We start from the raw sequence: 7,936 nt of genomic DNA on the forward strand, positions 1-7,936 counted from the left end.
AAATCTTAAAGATTATTACACTAATTATTTTTCTAGAGGATGCATCTGACATGCCAACTCTCATTCACAAAAATACATTGTTATGTTTGTGTTGAACAACCGCACACAGCACTCTTATGCGGGGTATAACATGCATACCTCTGATTCAAAGCTGCTCTCAGGTGCTACTCAACTAATGAGATTGCCTTTGTAGTTAGGAAAGCAACTACTGAACTCATGTTTGAATGGAAAGAACTGTACTCCCTGCATAACAAGAGATTATTTTGGAGACAGTTGATAAAAACCATACATCCTTTTTATTGTTAAGTCATAAGGAGGTATCAAAATTAAAAGCAAAAATTACAGGGTAAGACTCAACATAACTACTAGGAGCATCCAAGGAAGTGAAAACGGGACTAGGTGCAGGGCAATGTGAATTAATGAACATGGGAAGGACAAGGATGGGGAGAACAGTGAGCATGTGCTGAAGATACTAGAGGAGAGGATCTGGTGAAAATTTTGATCTGAGAAAAGCACCTAGGTAAAGAAATAATGGGACAAGATTTCTGAACCCCACTAGGTGCTTAAGAGTCATCCTCAACATTGGCGCTGTCTCTGTCATCCTCTTCATCCTCAGCCTCTTTTTCATCATCCTTGGTCAACTTCAGCTGGTCATCCCCCCCGATCTTCATTATCATCATCATCCAGTAGGTCCCCCACCTCAGCAGAGTCATCTGCATCCCCTCAGACTCCATCTTCACCTTAGTCTCATCTTTCTTCAGGGAGCTGCTGCTCTCCTCCTCTACTGACTTATCATTCTTCATCTCTACTCCTTATTTGCTCTGTTCCTTTTCAATTTTTTCCAGGCTTTCCAGTAGAGAATCCACTTTTTGTTTTATCTGGATCAACTCCTTCTTAATGGTCTGAAGGTCATCTCCTTTCAACTTTCCAGACTTAGAAGAAGATCCCCGCTGTCCACTCTTAGAATTGAAGCCACTTTTGCCCCTTTGTGAGGTGTTTCCTGATACACGCTGGCGTTTTGAGGGCACTACAGCCCGAGCAGTAGGAGGAGGAGGAACACGTGCTGGGTAACTGTACATTCTGTCATAATAATCCTGTTGAAAGTCATAGTCCAAGTCAAAAGGGGAGCTGAGTAGAGGGGATGGAGAAGGGTGTTCTGGTACTGGCCCATACGTCTCCGCTGCAGATCGTTTCATACCTGCTTTTTCTTGCTTCATTTTTGGCTCTGTGGCTAGATTAGTATCTAAAACCTGGCAGCAGCCATTCTGCCATCCTCTTCTGCCACAGCAGCCCAGGCATTTCTCTCATTAAGATATTGAATGAAGGCAAAGCCTTTATGAACAGAGCAACCCACAATTTTGCCATATTTCAAGAAGATTGCCTCCACATCAGATTTCTTGACCACAAGAGTATTGAGATTCCCAATGAATACACGAGAGTTCATGGAGTGAGGATCTGTCTTGTTGGTAACATTGCTGGCCATTGTCTTTGATGGTAAGGTGCCTCACAAAGCTGAAAAATGTAGCTGAAGATCAAAAAAAAATCTCACAGGAATGGGAGGGAGAAGAGATTCGGTTCTGAATCTCCTACTCCCGGGTTCTACATGGAGAAGCCGACTGCTGCTCGAGGTCGGCAACATGGCCACAACTGTTCAGTCTTCATCTTTTCACAAAGTGGCCCCCAAGTCTCCTCTCAGGAATTGTTTATTTCTGGAATTTTCCATTTAATATTTTCAGGCCACTGTTGACCTCAAGTAACTGAAACTATGGAAATCAAAACCTCAGATAAGGGAGAACTACTGTAATAAGTGTTAGGTTGCTATACGCTTTCCTTTTCTGTGAAAGTGGAGCATTTTGTTATATTCAACATTCTAATTAGTCTTTAGCTGGTGTGGTGGGCAGAAAAATTCTACAAAAATCTGTTGACCAGTGGAATTTTCAGGCCAATGCTTTTTTTTTTTATTTTAATTGTAATGAGGATTTATTTATTTATTTAATTGAAGTGTAGTTGATTTACAATGTTATGGTAATTACTGCTGTACAGCAAAGTGATTCAGTTATACATATATATATATATATATATATATATATATATATATATATATATATATATATATATTCTTTTTAAAATATTCTTTTCCATTATGACTTATCCCAGGACATTGAATATAGTTCCCTGTGGTAGAGAGTAGGACCTTGTTGTTTATCCATTCTCTATATAAAAGCTTACATCTGCTCACCCCAACCTCCCACTCCATCCCTCTCCCAACCCCCTCCCCCTTGGTGACCACCAATCTGTTCTCTATGTCCATGAGTCTGCTTCTGTTCCATATATAGGTTCGTTTGTGTCATATTTTAGATTCCACATATTTTTAATTAATTTTTAAATTGGAGTATAGTTGATTTACAGTGTTTTGTTAGTTTCTGCTGTACAGCAAAGTGAGTCAGTTATACATATACATATATCCACTCTTTTTTAGATTCTGTTCCCACATAGGTCATTACAGAATAGTATCGAATAGAGTTCCCTGTGCTATACAGTAGGTTCTTATTAGTTACCTATTTTATATGTAGTAGTGTGTATATGTCAATCCCAATCTTCCAATTTATCCCTCCCCATCTTTTCCCCTTGGTAACCATAAGTTTATTTTCTACATCTGTGACTCAATTTCTGTTTTGTAAATAGGTTCATTTGTACCATTTTTTCAGATTCCACATATAAGTGATATCATATGATATTTGTCTTTGTCTGATTTACTTCACTTAGTATGATAATCTCTAGTTGCATCAGTGTTGCTGCAAATGGCATTATTTTGTTCTTTTTTATGACTGAGTAGTATTCCTTTGTATACATGTACTACATCTTCTTTATCTATTCTTCTGTCGATAGACATTAAGTTTTTTTCTATGTCTTGGTTACTGTGCTGCTATGAACATAGGGGTGCATACATCTTTTTGAATTATAGTTTTGTCCAGATACATGCCCAGGAGTGGGATTGCTGGATCGTACAGTAATTCTATTTTTAGTTTTCTGAGGAACCTCCATACTGTTTTCCATAGTGGCTGCACCAACTTACATTCTCACCAACAGTGTAGGAGGGTTCCCTTTTCTGCACATCCTCTCCATCATTTGTTATTCGTAGACTTAAAAAAATTTATTGAGGTATATTTGATTTACAATGTTTGTAGACTTTTTAATTATGACCATTCTGACTGGTGTGAGGTGGTACCTCATTGTAATTTTGATTTGCATTTCTCTAATAATTAGCAACTTTGAGCATCTTTTCATGTCAGGCCAGCACTTTTAACTGCACACACACACACACACACACACATACACATATAAATATGTTTGCATGCATGTTTGCATATACATGCACATACACAAACCTCTTGATTTCTTCACATCATACGAAAGAGCCAAATAAAATACAATGCCTACTAATATCCAGGCTTCTAATTGCTTTTCTGAGGCAGAAAATGAGGGTAGGTAAGGCATTTGTAGCAATCAGAATAGAGAATGCTAATTTACCTGTCCTTTCTTAATTGCAAACATTCTTGCATACCTTCTTCTGCTTATGCCCCTACCACCACTCCACTGCCATATCATTCCACACATATTAATAAAAGTAATCCACCTTGGTTTTTTTAAATAATTATTTTCACTTCCTTATACAAACACACAGACATACACACTCTTAAGAGCTTTTTTTAAAAAAAACAAAACAAAACAACTTGCATTGTGCATGACAAAATGTGTGGCATCTGACTGGCAGCCAGCCACCTGTGAGGATAATTTTTAAACAGATGGTGAAGTAGCAAATTAGTTCAAATGTAGACATCACAATATAATCCTGGAAAACATTCATAGATGTGGATTATGACAATCCTGATGACTCAGACCCATTGGCCAGTTGTTTCTGGTCAGAGTGCAATGATTTGCCTGGTGACAATCTTTAAAAATCAGCAACTTTGTATTTTGGGAATATACTGTGGATATTAGAAAGGAATCTTTCCTACAAACCCCACACACCTCATCCTTTCTTTAATTTGCATCATTTTCTCTTGACAACCCGCTATTCTTCATTGACCTTTGTAACAGGTTAATGAAGGCTCTTCACAGCCTGGCCTATGTCCACCTTTCCCAGCCCCACCTCTTTCCAGTTGGTCCTAAGCAGGTCATATTTCACTAGTATTGATTCATTCAGGCTGTGCTGGTTCTTGTCTTCCTCCGGGCCTTCACAGATGCAATTCCCATCATAGGATGTACTCCCCACCTTTCTCAACTGGAAAATTCCTAGTTATCAATCTAAATGTGCTTCTTGTATTATCTCTCCTGTGAAGATTTCGTAGATACCCTACACTAGCGAGGGAGAGTAAAGAACTTCTGTCTCTCTACAGTCTCTATTGCCTGGTATTGAAATTATTCTTATGCTCACCTCCTTCCTTGCACTATGAGTTCTGAAAGGGAAGCAGCTGCATCTTATCATCAATTATTCCCAGCACCTAGAACAGTGTCTGGCATGATTAGACTGTTCATAGGGAGGCACAAGAGGGAGGGGATATGGGGATATACATATACGAATGGCTGATTCACTTTGTTATACAGCAGAAACTAACACACCATTGTAAAGCAATTATACTCCAATAAAGATGTTAAAAAAATTTTGTGGGAAAAAGAGATAATTTCATATCTGTGGTGAGATTTTGAGTTTCTTGTGTGTCAAGACCATGTTTTCTTTAATTCTCCTCTATATGAACCAGCAGAATGATTACAGTTATGTAAGTACCTAATTAATGTTGCTGCCTTTAGTTGTGAAGGAATGGCAAAAACATAGAACCAGGAGTCAATAGAATAGGGTTCTGGTCCCTCCTCTGCCAATAATTCAATAGGCAAGTCAGGATAAGTAATATAACTTTTCTGAACATCAGTGTCCTTTTATGAAAAATGGAAAATGACCACATATTTCTTATTTACCTTACAGGCCGATCAAACACATTTTCTAGGTTGAGAAATGCTTTGTGAAGCAAGAGGCAGTGTAGTATATAGTGAGAATGAGATCACACTCTGGAGTCAAACTGATTCCACTACTTCTTGGCTGTGTGACCTTGGGCACATTAGTTAACATCTCTGAGCCTCAGTTCCCCCATCTGTAAAATGGGGATAATGATGGTGTCTCCCTCACGAGGTTGCTCTGGAGTTTAAATAATTGGTGTAAAGCACTTAGTACAGTAGCTATACGTAGTGAGTCTAAAAGCAAATACTAGCTTTTTAAAATTTATAATTTAATAATTTATAAAAATACAAGGTGTTGTTAATACTCATTGATGAATTCCCTTTAAGACCAGTAGAAGGAGAGCCTCCCAGATCTGGAAAAGAGGATACTCTCACTTCCCCTTTCACGGCCTCTTCTCCAGCCAGCTTTAGGCTTTGTTGTCACAGCAAGATAATCTAGAGCAGATGACAATAGATTTCCTTTACAGAATCGGCAACTCATTTGGAAAGCACAGCTTCAAGCTCTGCCCAGTTTTCTCCCTGAATCATCTGATATATGCCACTTAGAAGATAATATCCCTGTAATATACAGGAAAAGTGTATTTGGACAATTCCCAGGAATGATCTGTTCCCTTTCAACTTGTTGTTGCTTGCCATCTCTGGTCCCAGAAAACTGCCCTAGGCAGTTCTGACTTGTAACTTTTCTGGGATTCTACTTTACCTAAGCTTGGAAACAGGTTTTCAAAAAAATTAATCTGAAGTAAAAGTAACATTTCTTAATTACAAGACTTGAGGATAACATAAGGCAATTGCAATGAGAAAACATGAAATTCACTTCCTCCGAAGGTCTATTTGCCATGACCTTCACAAGAGTCGTCTATTAGCTATCTTTCTCGTAAACTCTGTATTAGGAGAAAGGTCTGACTTCTCTTTCTCCTATAGGAGACGCTTTGATCATGTCCCACATTGTGCCTTGGAGTTTGGACTCCTGATTTCCTGGAATGCATTAGAACACAAACTTGCATATCATCCGGAAACGTACTCAACTCCATCTGTAGAGTAAGGTGTCCTGTGTTTTGCAGTGCAATCTCCACAACCTGAATTATTCAGTCTTAAAGACTGTAATGTTTGGGACATTAGTCTAAATTTATGTTGGAAAAAAAAGGCTCAGAAAATTCCAGTTCTACCAAGGATACCCGTACTTTCTGTCTCTGGGCAAAATACATGTCTATACGCCTAAAATGCCCCATTCAAAGTTGTCTGTTCTAAAGTAAAGGAAAGGACTTAACCTAAGAACATATTATAGATTACTTTTAAGCAGGCACTGCCTTTGACCACTATACTCTCTCTGCCATTTTGAAAGAAAGATTCTGAATCCATCTCCAGGAACAGGGAAAGGTACTGAAAGCTTTAAATGAGCAGTGTCTCTTCTTCATTCCTCTCGGAGAACAACATTTTACAATCAAGAACCAGGCACAGTATTAATCAACTAAACCTGTCATCTAATCATGAGGAGAAAGACAAACTTGGTATCAATTATTTCCTCATTTATTTATTCTTATTTAGAAAGGATTTTACATGGTCCTAAGATGAAAACAAGAAGAATGCCAAAGGAATGTTTTCAAACACTCTTGCCATTTTACTTTTAATATACCTAATCCGACAGAAAGTCCTTAAATATAGGCTTTTTTTCTGATATTCTGGAGAGTGTTTTAACAAGACACATTGGGAAAGCTGAAAATAATGAGATCTGCCAGTAAAAACTGTTACTTCCCAAAGAAAGTCTTTCCATATCAGGAGATAACCCTGATGCTAATTTCGTCATCAGAGAAAGACACAAAAATATTAGTATAAGGTGGATATTGCCAGTGGAAGAAGATGCACTCTGGACTCAGGAGTGGGGCTGGTGGGAGGGACTTGGATCCAAATCCCAGCCCTGCCATTTACCAGCCCTGTGAACTTGAGGAAGTTATTTAACCTATCTTTACCTAAATTACCTCCTCTATAAAATGAGGATAATGGAAATAACTGCATCACAAGGTTGTGATGAGATTTAAGACAGAAGGTATCCATAAAGGTGATATGTATGCTGGCAGGATGCCCAGCATGAAACCTCAGTGCCCAATACGCCTTAGCTATTGTTGATGTCATTAGTGCTGCTGCTGTTATTAGGATAAGAAAAAACCTGGCCCAAAAGGAAAGAAACCTATTACTGTGACTAGTAAGACACTCTTCCTTTCCCTGGTCCTTGAAGTCCAGTTCCACTCAAATATCACATGGGAGGTCCTGGAATGGGGTAAAAATGGTTCCTGCTTTGTTTTCCCAGAATGCGGGAAAACAAAACAAAGCAAAACAAAAATAGTAAGCCTCTTTGAAATCTTTTGGAATTGGTCCATACCACCTTGTAGGTATCTTCTTTAAAATTCTACTTTGTAATTTTTTATGCCCTTTGAAGTTCATATAAAATCAATATGTAGAAATCAGCTTTATGAGTATTGCATTTATACAAAACATTTCTGTTTGGAATTCTAGTCTCACAAGGCACTGATCCGTGATTTTTATTCCTGTTAGAATAAATGGATGTGGTGTTTTATTATACTTGTTGAATAGTGGCTAAAAGACCATGAAAAATCCAAATAATCCAGGAACGGCTGTCTTCAAGTCCCTTGGGAGGAAAACGGATGGCTTGCTAAGAGCCTTTAAAGATCAACAGGTGCTAAGATATTTGTTTTGACCTGTTAAATTTATACTGGCTTCACAGCTTTCAAGACTCTCCCGCTGTCTGCATTGCTGCTGTCTAGCAGCCGCAGGCTGGAAATGATTAAATTTTCCTGCATATGTTAAGTGGGTAGATGATTAAATGAGAACGAATACGTTACTAGATGGTTCCACCCTGGGTCTTGCTTTGCTGCTTGTTCAGTGCTATTTATGACCATCATTT

The 7,936-nt window shown here is 38.4% G+C and overlaps 1 pseudogene across 1 annotated transcript; it reads right to left on the minus strand.

Moving 5' to 3' along the window:
- Positions 1-324: 324 nt before the first annotated feature.
- Positions 325-1,533, minus strand: LOC309797186 (heterogeneous nuclear ribonucleoproteins C1/C2-like; annotated as a pseudogene). The gene has a single exon. The product of its transcript is annotated as a heterogeneous nuclear ribonucleoproteins C1/C2-like (transcript).
- Positions 1,534-7,936: the final 6,403 nt, after the last annotated feature.

The sequence above is a fragment of the Mesoplodon mirus genome, assembly GCF_964341445.2.
Source record: "Mesoplodon mirus genome assembly, chromosome: 2".
Lineage (NCBI taxonomy): Eukaryota > Metazoa > Chordata > Mammalia > Artiodactyla > Ziphiidae > Mesoplodon > Mesoplodon mirus.